The sequence below is a fragment of the Scomber japonicus genome, chromosome 2 (genome assembly GCF_027409825.1).
Source record: "Scomber japonicus isolate fScoJap1 chromosome 2, fScoJap1.pri, whole genome shotgun sequence".
NCBI classification, from domain to species: Eukaryota; Metazoa; Chordata; class Actinopteri; order Scombriformes; family Scombridae; genus Scomber; species Scomber japonicus.
In genome coordinates, this window is record NC_070579.1 from 41,067,689 (window position 1) to 41,082,999 (window position 15,311).

Sequence of the window (15,311 nt, forward strand, 5' to 3'; positions counted from 1 at the left end):
GTTCCACAAACATCAATCAAGATGTCAGGTGGATTAAGAGGGACAGTGATGGGAACATAATTTACAATAGGCCCAGATCATCCAGAAAGCAAACAGGTCATAATTTATATTTTTACATTCATTTTTATTTAAAAGATTGTACACCATCTTTGAATGTTGTACAACATGATCACAATCATGTTGCTGAATTATAGAACATACCTTATCTGTGGTGGTGGTTGTTGTTGTTATTTATCTGGAAAAATTGGTGTTTTTTTGGGTTTTTTTTTTTTGCTGCAGCAGGACCCGGTCGCAGCCAGAGTCATAAGACTGGTGTCTCTGTTGTCACAGCTCCAGAAGACAGTGGAGAAGGGACCAGCGGCTTTACTTCCATTACTGCAGGTGTGTTATTTATTTGATTATAAAAGGGCCATTGTAAAATGCCATTCTCTTTTCTTATAATAAACTATTCTTTTTCATTACTTTTATTGCCTTAACAGAGACCTTCCTACAAGAGCTTCAATGCTCACTTGGTGAGGACATCATAACACCAGCCTCTCAAGCCTCAACTGATTGGTCTACTCGAAAGAGCCAAATATTAGGGTGGTGGGCAAAAGAGAGACCCCGGCTGGTCAAGACTGTGGTGGCTCAACAGTATCCAGAGACTCGGTTGTGCCAGCACTGTCAAGATGGTCCAGCCGTCATACGTTGCTGTGACTGTCGACCACAGCCATTCCTGTGTGGAGAGTGTGATAATAGGGTCCACCAAGGTCAAGTCTTCCACAATAGGGATTCAATAGCACATGGATTTTTTCAGCCATTGCCTCCCACAACCTGTGTTGCGGGAAGTGATCTAATCCAGTGTGGTAAGTTGTAGTTTATAAAATTCAGACTTGTTAATTAGATAATAGAATACTGTTTTGAAATGGCTCAATGGAGATGTCAAGTGCAATTGGTTTAAAAAATAGTTCACAGTAAATACATATGATTTTCTTATTCTATAATTCATATCTAAATCTTTTTTTTTTTCAAGAGCGTCTTGTACCTTTAGAGTTGCCAGAGGCAGTTTGTGGTTGTGGATCATCCTGTGTCTTTCCAGGACAGTCCATCATTGTGGTAACAATGAATGGTAAGAAAGTGTATGGCTTTAGTGGGGCCTCCGTATAATTGGCTAATGAATTTAATGTACAGCTATCACACATCATGTCCTTAACTTTTTCCTGAAATCCTCTATTTTAAATCATAACTTGTTCTTTCAGGACGATATGATCTTAGACTGCCTGAGATTCGATGCAGCACATGTAAAGTAACTTGGACTCCTGGAGTGGATGAATTGATCCACAGCAATTACTGGCCTGCCACTTCGCACTGCACTACAGTCTATGAGATAGATGTCCTCTTTTCTTTTGAAGACTTGAAGATGGCGGCACCAGGGATGTCACCGCAAGCATTCCTTAAAATGCTGGATAAGCGTACTGTTCGCTTTGGCCGTGTAAGTATCTGTGTTAATGATTGTGTAGCTCAAGAAATAATACTATTAGGACATGATGATAGAAAGTACACATGAACATTTGCGCTGATTAGCAAAAAGTTAAAGGTCAAGTTTTACATTTTGATTATTTTTAGAAACAACCATAAACTCATGTTTTATCATCATTCATGTACTGCAACATTTCTGAAGACATGATCTTTCATTATATGGCTGCAATCTCTTCATCTCACACACACTCTGAATTCAGTCTGTACAACATGACACACACTAACAGCTTGTGAGCAAAATTGGCATGAAGACTATCCCCCACTACCAGCCACAACTGCAAATCATAGATAAAGTCTTTGCAAAAATCTTGAGTGTCCTCAGCCTTACTCCTCACATCTTTGTGGACAGACTAATGGCCCTCTCATTCCAGTACAACTCTCAACAATTAACTTCTCAATTCATAGTATTAGCTCTCTTGCAGTTTCTGCAAATAAAACCTCTAGTTTGATCTATTTTCCTGTTCTCTTTACTGCGTGAAACAGAGTGGAAATATCACAGCAGACACCTTCCGAACAAGTTTTTTGGAGTGGGAGGCTGTCCGCTATGAGGTGGATAAATTCTTCAAAAAGGACCAATTTGAATGTCCAGCCTGCAGTCCAGAAAGCCTCGCAGTATCTGTTGATGGAAACCGCAAGCACTACAGGTTCAAGAGTGCTGCAAGGTACTCATAAAACACTGTGCATTGATGGTTTATCATTATATTGAAAGTAATTATATTTAAATAAAAGGATATTTAGAGTTAATGTAAATCTTTTATTTAGATTGGAGGAACAACCAATCTTCGATGGGGTCTTCATTGCAAAGGACGATGACGTCGAAAGATTTGTCAACTACATCCATTCCTCCACCAGTCATGTAAACTTTAAAGCTTCACTATATTAACCTATAAAAAGTGACATCTTACAAGAGCAAGCTTTGAACAAGTTTATTCTGTTCACCATCTTCCATATGTTTAGGTCTCAGGAAGGGGTGTCTGTGGAGGGCAATGGTCAGCAGCACGTGAAACAGCAAAGAAGTCCTCAGGAAAAATGGACGAGGAGGGCCTGGAACTTGCATGTTGCTGCCATGGGGTTCTCCTTCATGCCCTGAATATGTTCAGGGGTGAGATTTTTGCTTACCCCCTGTACCTACAGAACAAACTTGCCTGTAAGCCAGTGAAATTTTTCGCAATGGATGTAGCATGCAGATACTGGCCTTACCTGCAGAGGGTGATGAAAAATGCCCTGATCTTCAACACCTCCTAAACATGAGGCCGTTTCTTTCAGTTTTTCATGCCAAAGCGCATGATTTCAAATGTGAGGTAAGAAACATATGGTCAATGAAATTTTATTTCCCTGAAAAACTACACGGATAATAAATCATAACCGTTTAGCAAAATCAACTAACTGTTTAAACGTCTTTTTTTCCCTCCTTGTTAATTTTATTTATATATATGTATGTGTGTGTATATATATATATTTATTACGGGTAATGTTGCCTGAAAGCTTCATATAATAACATTAATAACTATACACTTAAACAAAGAGTATTTTGATGCTGATTACAATGGTGAGCCATTTTGAGCCTATGCATGTTGTTCCATATATATTACCATCTACTTAATCTCCTGTCATAATGCTCAATACAATTTGCCTACTGTCCTGCACCAGTGTTTCCTGCTGCTTCTTTACTATCCTGTGATATATTCCCAATAACTGTTTATTCTACTGCTACTGTAAAGAAGAGTGATATTTTGTTTGCAGGACGCATAGACATGCTGACAATCATGGCCATGCGCTGGAACCAGCAAAAGCATGTCAACTTGGCTTTTACCCTTGCCCGCCGATATCGTAAGGTAAAAACACTAGATTTCACATTTTGTTACCACATTGTGTTAGTCTACATGTAAAACAAAGTTTTGTATGTGGTTTTAGAATAGGGAAAGTGCTCCTCATTTCTTAACAATCTTCAAAGTTGTATGCATTTCCCTCATTGTCATTTGTTTTTTAAGGCCACAGTAACCTTGCGGATCCAACAGGAGAATCTAGAGGCAATGAAAACAGAAATGAACATCACAGATACTCAACTACAGAGCTGGATGATGGATATCAATGCATGGGCAGAAGGTAGATTATGACAGAGTATAGTATATTACACAGAAAAATTGTTGAAAGACTGTAGCTACTTTTTTTCTTGTCTTTGTCTCAGCAACAACACCCCAGCCTGATGCAGATGTTGGTGCTATGGCTAGCCGCATTGAAGAGCTTGTGGCCAGCATTAAAAGGAGGACACAGCGTCTTTACAAAGACAGTGATGGCTGCAAAGGGCGTGCTCGGATACGAAGAAAGATTAGGGAGGAGAAGACTACATTAAGTTCTGTAGTTGAAAAGTACAACTCCCTGGCTACTGAAAACCTGACCTTAGACGTCATTCTCTCAGATGACTACATTTGGCCATGGCAGCTTACACATGGTACAGTTACACAACGGTTATGTGAAGAGTCATACACCTGCACAAAAACGATTATGCCTTAAATGTTATCCTATAAATATTTAGTATTTTAATATTTAAATACCAATCTTTAATGCAACAGATTTTTGTTCATCTACGTATTCCAGACTCTGTTGACCTGAGGACAAAGAGGAGGGCATTTGACCTCGTGATGTCAGTAAGGAGACTGGAGGAGGAGAAGATCATTGTTGTGACAGAGATGAATCAACACTGGAAAGCTCTGTGCAACCAGGCAAACAGTCTGAGGGAGATGTCCTCCCAGCTTTCCAATGAGGCAGCAAGTAAGTATTTAACTTTTGCTTTTGCTTTTACTGCCAAATTGCAATACATTACTACTGTTTCTAATAAAGGCTCATCTTTTTTACGTGTAAGGTGAGATGTTTGGCCTGACTGAGGAGGGTATCCATGGTCTGCGGAGCCTAACCATGAGGCACACCAAGGAAAATGACCAAAGGCTAAAGCAGGCAAATCACTGTTATATACAAGTCCTGCGTGGAACTGGGGCAGAACTGACCTTTGAGAGTGATTGGGAGTATCAGAGTGATTCCGACTCTGACGACGATTAATCAGTGGACCCTCCCCTCTTCAAAATCATTCTGACAGTGTTAGTGTAAAGTACACCAAGCAGAGTTGCACTAAGACTCATTTTTATGTATTTACATGTCAGAAGGGCAGTTCAGTAGACTATATGCACACATCCACTACTTCCTGAATTTTCTTGTCCTTTAAAAAGGCATCACCAGACACCGACCCCCTCTTCAGATTCAACTGCATCTTGGAAGGACAATGATGGCTAGCAGGCCCAGAGAGGAGCTTAGAGTGTGTCACAAACTGGACTTTTTAGCATTGTGCAATCTAATCTTGACTATTATTAGAGCTGGCTTTTTTTTTTTTTTTTTTTTTTTGCAATTTTAAAGTCGGCATATTCTTGTATGTCTTAATTGCTATAGAAGGAACCAGCCACAAAAGAAAAATTAAAATAAAATTCCTTCTATCCTGACTGAATGTTGCTCTTGTGCTGGCCCGGGATCACTTGGTTACAAACTGCGACACGTATAATTCTCTCGCTCTTTCTTTCTCTCTTGCTCTCACATGACTGTTTAAATATAAAATTAAATATAAGTATAAATAAAATTCCTGTGTTGAAATGATCAATCTTTTGCCAGTCTTACTTTGCATGTTTTTGATAGAGTAAGTAATCATTCAGACAGCTGGATTTATTCATTCGTCTCAATTACAAAAGCATCACCCTTTACTTTTAATGATATCTGTAAAAGTTGACAGCGATTTAATGTAGCCTATGCTTTGCTTGTCTGAATTTTTGATTTAGTAAAGATAATTTTCATAAACTTAATTACAACCCTCCTTTTGGTGGAAGAACTACAAGTATCCCTTGTAATTTGTATGCTTCCTAACAAAAAGGAACTATTGTAATGGCCCTTGTATTTTTAAATACATTGATGTATTCCCCATGATTAGAAGTTTGCAGTATTAAACTGATGGAGGGAGTTGGGAAACACATTACAATGTTATTAATATATAAATGTAGTATTGTTCACTCTATTATATTCGGTTATAAATATATATATTATGTTATATGGTACTTAGATAACCTAAATTGTCATGTTAATATCAAATTCAAGTTGGGGTTGACTGATGTCTTGAAAACCTTGGGGTGTGTTCACTAGCCAGTAAGGCTATTGCTAGTTATCTGTGACTGCTATCGTTTATGAAGCTCATCTGAAGCTGATGCACAAGAATGCCCACAAACAGTTTGCTGAAGACAAGCAGTCCCAGATCATGGATTACTGGAACCAAGTCCTGTGGTCTGATGAGACCAAGATAAACTTGTTTGGCTCAGATGGTGTCAAGCGTGTGTGGTAGCACCCTGGTGAGGAGTACAACGACAACTGTGTCTTGCCTACAGCCAAGCATGGTGGTGGTAGCATCATGGTCTGGGGCTGGGGCTGGGGCTGGGTCTCAGACTGGGGCTGGGGCTGCATGAGTGCTGCCGGCACAGTACAAACATGTACTGTGACATTCTGAAGCAGAGCATGATCCCCTCCCATTAGAAACTGGGCCGCAGGGCAGTTTACCAACATGATAATGACCCCAAACACACCTCCAACATGACAACTGCCTTGAGGAAGCTAAAGGTGAAGGTGATGGACTGGCCAAGTATGTCTCCAGACCTGAACCCAATTGAGCACCTGTGGGGTATCCTCAAGGGGAAGGTGGAGGAGCGCAAGGTGTCTAACATCCACCAGCTCCATGAGGTCCTGATGGAGGAGTGGAAGGTGTCTAACATCCACCAGCTCCATGAGGTCCTGATTGAGGAGTGGAAGAGGATTCCAGTAGCAACCTGTGCAGCTCTGGTGAACTCCATGCTCAGGAGGGTTAAGGCAGTGCTAGATAATAATGTGGTCACACAAAATATTGACAGTTTGGGCACAATTTGGACATGTTCACTGTGAGGTGTACTCACTTGTGTTGCCAGCTGTTTAGACATTAATGTTGAGTTATTTTCAGAGGACAGTAAATATATACTGCTATACAAGCTGTACACTCACTTCTTTAAGTTGTATCAAAGTTTCATTTCTATAATGTTGTCCCATGAAAAGATATAATAAAATATTTGCAAAAAAGTGAGGGGTGTACTCACTTTTGTGAGATACTGTATCTTATAAAATGACCATCATAGGACCTTTTTATCAAAAAGGTCAGCAGGCCTAACATACTGTGCGGAGGGAGATACATATACAGTCACCTCTCCTCAAACCATCCAGAATGGTCCTATATTATCCGGATGACATCGTCCTAAAACCTGTGTGTATAGTTTCACGTATAGATATATCTCTAAACATGAACTTGATGACAGCTGAAGCTAAAAAATGACTGAATCTCAATGGTTACTTTCTTAAAATCAAAGGTATACTTTGTCCTAATATTTTACAATATCACTACATTTTTCTGTTTACCTTCCTTTTCTCCAGGCTTGGAGTCATGTGTTGTATTTCGCCTAAGAAACTCTTTCTTGTCCAGAAGGCTTTCTTCTTTTCTTTTTGTGTCAGTGTTGCTTTGGTTGTGTTGGTGAAGTCAGATCACTGTAGATAGTTGCTCTGACCTTTCTCCGGCCAGGGAACAGTCAATCACGCTACCATATCAATGTATCCTAACCTCCAAATACTCATATAGTTCTTTAACTGAGCACAAGTTGAAAAATCATTATCATTGGGTAAAACTGATCTCCATTAGGAACATTTGAAAACGTCTTAAGAACTGTCAAAATCATTAATTATTCAGTGTAGTATTCAATGATTGATAGACAAATAATAAAGTGTAACATTTGGAAAATTTGGTTTTATTTGGAACAAATATACATAAAACAAAATATATGATATATAATATAAATAAAAAATACAACAATTGAGAATTTAATATGGAACAATGAAACATAAAATCAAATATGTGATACACAATATAAATAAAAAATGGTTTATCAACTGAGAATTTTAATTGCAACAATTAAACAAAAATTTAAATATATGCTATATAATAAAGATAAACATTTAAATAACAATTAGTTGAATCTGCTGGCCGGCTCCCAGGTGTCCTCCCAGACTCTGCCACTGCAAATAGTCCAAACATCGCCTTAGTCACATACAGTACAGTATAGCCTACAGCTCATAATTAGTCTTTGGGATAAAGTTATTCTTAAGCTGATAAATAAAGGTTTGCTCTTTATATGTAGACTAATTGGTTTATGGTGTTTGTCAAACAGCATTCATTTTGTTACTGGACCAATCCAGCAGAGATCTGGCCACTTAGTCTCTTAGACACAGTCCCTAGAGTCAACTCATTGAAGTTCTGTAATGGGTTAACCATGTCACTATGCAAATACTCACCACAAAGGGGAGCATTTTGTATTTTGAGGCCTATATGTTAGGTACAGAAGGGGTCAGCTAACAAAAAACGCATCTGCATCTGATCTATGTGTAACCAATAATTGGACTTAAGGCCTAAATGTATCTTAAGTTACCCAGAAAGTGATCGCTCTTTAAGTGAACTCATAATGTGAACACAAAGACACAAGATTGCCTTTGGTGCAGTCCACTCCATACTGTAGGTCATTTTAAGAAGACTGAATTTTGTTTGTTATCTGAAGATTAGTTTTCACTTTGAACAAGGTAACTGGTGTTTGGCAAATCAATTAGCAAATGCCAACAGACTAGAATGTGTTATCGTCAGATGATATATGAACACACTTGGTCCAGATGACTACATTTAAGCTGGCATGCACATATTTTCACGTGGTCTCAGTTCAGTTCACTTTAAAAGGGGTCTGAGTATTTGGCGTGTTACATATGCCACAAAAAAGTCGTAGTCACTGCGGAAGCTGAAAGGTACCATGTTTTAAAGTACAAAAAAACTTTGTGTGTAATAACAATATAAATATTACTGTTAAGGAAAATTAGTAAATAATATGAATTAATTAAAGAATAAATACATATAGTGCACATAATATGCCATCACTTACCAGGAAGGGCAAGGCAGCCAGCGCACTTTGACCTCTGCTGCTCCTGTCCTCTGTAGAAACACACAGAAACACTTAATCTGTTAGTGTGATAATTTTACTATGATGTAACAACGTTACACTGGCATTATTACATGAAACATCATTTGGTTGATAAGATTTCTAATGTTTTATTTGTAAACGCCAAATAAAATGTTGGATTCAATTTGCATTGAAGTTTTTTTATCATTTACAATTTATGTATGTCAAAATTGGGAAAGATTAGATAGTTGAAAATGTTCAATAACTATTAAATGCTGTTTTACTTATTTGTCACATGTGGATTGAAAGATTAGGCAGATATGATTCCAGAGATAATATGACTAATGAAATATATGTTTAGACATCTTACCTCATTTATCCTCTTTTGCAGTATTTGATCGTATGGGTAGATCTTCAGTCTACTGCATTTGCAATCTTAAATGACAAAGCAAAAAAAGTTTTTTGAACAACAGACCAAATAGTAGAAGTATACACAGTAAGTTTATCAAAGGGGTATTCCCAAAAGTAGTGGTGCAGCCTAATGCTGGTAAGGTCTATGCATATCTCAATTCCACACACATTTCCTGAACAGACCTCATGAGGTGGCCTGACTGCTATGTTGTTTTAGCCTTTAGGCTTCCCTTAAAATACTTAAGCATATGCATGCCAGCCTCCTAATATTCTTCTCGGTTAAGTTTGGTTGTCATCTTTATGCATGTTTTACAAGTAGAAACTCCAGTAACCATGTTCAATACTAATAACAGAAATGCTGAATTGCCTTTTTTCCAAGAAGAAGAGACAAGTACAATAACTCAGACATCTTTGTGTTCTTGTTATGTGTTTTCTGGAAGAGGACTCTGATCCCTTTTAAGGCAATTTCAGCTGATTTGATCTCAGTCCCTTTTCAGTTCACACATGTCCTCTCTTGTGAAGATCCCATACTTTTTATGAATGTGCATTATGGGCACAGTAGTTTTCCCCTAACAGATGACTGCTGGTTTCCATATGTTATACAATGTACACAGAAATAGGGTAAAGCTGACTCAAATGTATTAGCTTCAAATGGCATACAATAAAACCAAAGCCAAGAGGCCTCTTTTAGAATGTCAATTGTTCCAGCTGTAGGTAAGCTTTATGGGAAGTCTAGCGGCTAAAAATGCAAGTGAACCTGGGTTGTGATGCATTTCACAAAAATCAGACAGACCACCTTGTGGTGTGGTCTCAGTTTGGTTCAATGTAAATGGGTCTGAGCTGAGTATTCACATATACCCAATAATGCAGAGTCACTGGTCCTCATTCACCAATATCTTCTTAAGAATTTTTGTAATTTTGTTCTTAAGGAATTTGCTTAAGGAATGTTCTTAAGTAGGAAAAAAGTGTGAACATGATTCACTACGGTGAATCCCATGTGTCCGTTGTCACAAATTACCATCGATTACCGTAGGAACGAACCACATTTGTCCATAAAAGGAAATAAGATACTGAATAGGGAGACTGTGGGAGATACAGTGTGTTTCTACAGTGTATTTCTGCAGTGTGTTTCTTTCTTTTCTCAGCCTCTACGCGTGCAGCAGTATCAGTTATACCGTCCCACTCTATGTGTGGTCCTGGAAAACCAAGAAAAGATTTCAGTCTCCTTCAGATGGAATCTACTGTACCATCAACACATTTGTTTGCACATTTGCAAAAATAAAGGAACACTTGGCTTTTCAAGTGTCTGATTCATAGCGTCTTATAACATGCTTTCTAATAAAATTTCACTTCATAGGGTTATGTAAGTAAAGCTACGTAAAAATACATGTACATATATATATATCTATATATATAATGATATATATATATATAACAATTCCAGATAAGAAAACACTAGTGAATGTCTATTTCTTCTTAAAAAGTTCGTAAGTGGGGTTTAAGTACGGATTTGTTAGAAAGAATGGTTGGTGAATGAGGCCCAATGTTATTAGTTAACTTTGAGTGCTGAAAGAGACCATGGGTCAGTTTGGTTCAATAAAAGATACTGGGGGCATCTGAAAACATCCTTACACCCATGACATGGCTTCTGTTTTACGAGTTGCAAAGAAAACAAACAAATATACACATTGTGGGGGCAGGGGGGTCGACAACTTACTTTTTTTCTTCTCTTTGACTGGTTTTGTTGTGCCTGTGGCTGGGGCAAAGGGTGCAAGAGGAAAAAGGTAAAGAATGATATATTCTGTATCTTGGGCGGGTGACTTAATTCACCTTGGTTAACTTGTTTCATAGTAAAAAAAAGACACAAAACATTACAGATTACTTACTTTTTCTTTTCCTTCCTTTTGAGGAGCCAGGGGTGGACGAGGGACCTGGGATGGATGAGGGAGCTGGGATGGATGAGGGAGCTGGGATGAATGAGGGACCTGGGGTGGACGAGGGAGCTGGGATGGATGAGGGACCTGGGATGGACGAGGGACTTGGGGTGGACGAGGGACCTGGGGTGGACGAGGGACCTTGGGTGGACGAGGGACCTTGGGTGGACGAGGGACCTGGAATGGATGAGGGACCTGGGGTGGACGAGGGACCTTGGGTGGACGAGGGACCTTGAGTGGACGAGGGACCTGGGATGGATGAGGGAACTGGGATGGATGAGGGACCTGGGGTGGGATTTAGGGTTTAATTAAAAGGGGTGAAGTGATATGTAAATAGTTTTGTATTGTTCATTGATTCATTCAATTTACAGATGGACTGCAAGGCAATGCATAAAAGTTATGCAATGTTAATTACTTTGAGTGGGTGGTTGAGGGTCAACAGGAAAAAGGTGCAGGGTGACTGTTTGATGGTCCTGGGGAGGGTCTTGGTCCTGGGGGGGATGGTGGTCTGCGTCCTGGGGGGGTTGGTGGTCTGGGTCCTGGGGGGGTTGGTGGTCTGGGTCCTGGGGGGGTTGGTGGTCTGGGTCCTGGAGGGGTTGGTGGTCTGGCTCCTGCGGGGGTTGGTGGTCTGGCTGCTGGTTTTGTGTCATCGCTGGATCTGTTGTGAATTCAGTAAATAATATAAATGGTGTACACTTAGTCGGAAAAGTAAATACAGAACACGAATGAAAACTTACCACTTATCAAATGTATGTAGGCCTTCATCATGGTGGATATAAACGCCTTACTTTTTTGTGTTGACGGCAGATGTGTGAGGACATCTGCCGTCAACTTCCCCGTTCCCTTGTGCCTGCGGCTGATGAGTAACAAAGGCATATAGCCCAATGCAGAAAGTTTTTCGATCTGGAAAAAAAAGAAGAAAAAAACCCCTGAAAACTTGTATTACTACATTACTACATGAATAGCAGATCAACTATTTTGAGACTCAATCAGGAAAAGAAGTGCTTTTAATGCTTTCGAAAATATTAACATGATTATTACTGTTATTATTTGTTATCAATATCCTTCTTTTTAATACTACACACTACTATTATCAACTTGCTGCTGTAATAATGTGAACTTCCCCATTGAATGAAACATAAAATGATATGTTATCTTGAAGACATATTGTAAGACTGTATAGTATGAGCATTTTCACTTACAGCAATTTTGGCTGATTGAACCACCCTCGCTTCATTTTTGTTTTTTTTGACCTGCCTGGCCCAATCCACAGTTATATTGTGGGTTGCCTGCAGCCTCTTCCTCGGCAGAGCAACAAAACATGAACTGCAGGTTTTTCGATTGGCCTGCTGGGGGACCTGGCATCTTGGACAGGCCCTGAGTTTTGGTTTTGTCATTCTGAAATTCATTTCAAATTAATCATACAATAACAATATCGTTAAAATATGCATAACTTTAAAATATGCATTTTATAGAATGATTTGTGTACTGTATATTTTTGCCCTATACACAACTAACCTACCTACAACAAGCATATATGATATATATATATATACATATATAGATATATAGATATATATAAATAAACACACACACACACATGCAGTTATACACACGTTTATCTATATAAAAAGACACATGTCAGCTCATAGACTGGGTTAGCATAGCAGTATTTAACTTAATGCAACAGTTATTTAATGCCTGTCTTTTTCTAATACAGCTCTCACAGTACGGTTCGTTATTTCACCTAAAAATCTTAAGCTATATACATATTTATGGAGTGGAAAATTAAATTAATCACAACTTCATTGAGAGTAAAGAGTTGCTCTTACCTGGGATCGGGAATGGGCGTTGGCGGAAGGAATTGGTGGACGGACAGGGGAGTTGTAGAAAATAAAATACATGCATAAAGCAATAACAAACTCATTAAATATTTAATTATAATTTCGTCACTATCTCGCCACTTGCTGTGACACGGATTGTTAATGTACAGCTTGTTGTTGCTTATTTATTCTTATTGTGTTTACTAGTATATAAAATAAAAAAGAAAGATGTACTTCCTGTTACCCAGACACGTTTTTTATGAATAATTTAAAAAAAACGCCAGAGGGAAACTGACACACGCAGCAATCCTTGTCTTATTTTGTATAATTTTATGTTCTTGATATTTATTGTGCTCTGATTAATTGTATGGTGATTTAATTAAAAATATGTCATAAAAACGCATTTTAATGCAGTAAAAATGTGAAAAAGGTACAAGCGTGTATGAGGGGCCCCCAGGGACATATTTCAGAATACGCTATTCACAAACACAACTCAAATGTCTTCACACACACACAACTCAAATGTCTTCACACACACAACTCAAATGTCTTCACAAACACAACTCAAATGTCTTCACACACACAACTCAAATGTCTTCACACACACAACTCAAATGTCTTCACACATACAACTCAAATGTCTTCACACAAACACACAACTCAAATGTCTTCACACACACAACTCAAATGTCTTCACACACACAACTCAAATGTCTTCACACACACATACATAACTGAAATGCTCTCACACACACAACTCAAATGTCTTCACACACACAACTCAAATGTCTTCACACATACAACTCAAATGTCTTCACACACACTACTCAAATGTCTTCACACATACTACTCAAATGTCTTCACACACACAACTGAAATGTCTTCACACACACAACTCAAATGTCTTCACACATACTACTGAAATGTTCTCACACACACTACTCAAATGTCTTCACACATACAACTCAAATGTCTTCACACATACTACTGAAATGTCTTCACACATACAACTGAAATGTTCTCACACACACTACTGAAATGTCTTCACACATACTACTCAAATGTCTTCACACATACAACTCAAATGTCTTCACACATACTACTGAAATGTCTTCACACATACAACTCAAATGTCTTCACACATACAACTCAAATGTCTTCACACATACAACTCAAATGTCTTCACACACACAACTCAAATGTCTTCACACATACAACTCAAATGTCTTCACACTATTGGAATGGTCACACTGCTGAGATTTCAATGTAACAGGAAGGTGTTTCAGTGTAACAGGAAGGCAGCTCAAAAGAGGAAGTGTGGGGTATTTTCTTCTTTGGAGCATTCTCGGGAGCATGCAGTCTGGATTTGCCAAAGGAAACACTGTGAAAAGTGTAAATTAGCAATGAATCATCATCTGTTCTTCTTTTTTTTCAGTTTATTGATTCAAATGTTATATTATGATGCGCAAGGCAATGAAGAGGACGTGGTAAGTTTTTTGAGAAGTGCTTTGCAGTGTATTGAATCGCTTCAGAGAAATGACCCCAGTAATTTTGACCGGGTGAGTTTTTATAGAGAGCTAGATGACCACGCGCGAACTCTATCTAGTCTTCATGCAGCCGTTTCCAGATCTGACCCTTCAAATAGGGATGTCTGTCACCTGCTTGGATCCCTGCACAGGTGTTTCTGCAATTTACTTCAAGGACATGAGGCCAGACAGAGGTCTGCTAATGACAATATCTTGTTACCCCCAACAAGCATCACTGGTCACCCCGGCCGTCCCAGATACACTATTACCAGGGAACAGATTTCTCACTGCATGTCAGTTGGCATGACATGGCAAAGAATAGCAACCAGCTTTGGGATAAGCAGAAGAACCTTACACAGGCACAGACAATTACATGGAATACTGCCATTTACATTTGCAGTTATGACGAATGAAGAACTGGACAGTCTTGTGACTGTTATACTACAGAGTACTCCAAATGCAGGGGAGGCCTATGTACTTGGAAGCCTGAGGTCACGTGACTTAAGGATACAGCGCTGGCGGGTCAGAGACAGCTTGAATCGAGTGGATCCCATTGGACGATCATTTAGACGGCGTCGTGCTAAACGGAGGAGGTCCTACAGTGTTCTGTCCCCCAACCAATTATGGTAAGCTCACAGTGAAAGACTTGCTAAGATAATTTTAACCCTCCTGTCGTCCTCTCAGGTCAATTTGACCCAATCTGTTCTTTTGACTCTTCCTTCTTTCCTCCATTCCCTTCCTCCTTCCCCTCTGTCCCTCATCCTCCTTCCTTCCTCCTTCCAACCTTCTTTCTTTCCTCCCTTCTGCTTGTGTCCTTCCCTATTCTTCCTTCCTTGACCCGAGCACAACAGGAGAATTAAGTAAAGATGTCATGCAACATAAATAAAATAAAAAATATGTGCAATGCACAAAAAAGTCCAGTAAAATCAAGTTACTTTAAAGGAGATATGTTATGTCCCTTTTCCACAAAAATAATGTTTAAAAACGACACTTCCACAATATGTCCCCTTGAAATTACTCACTGTGCCGAAAAATACACGGTGTTGTATTAGT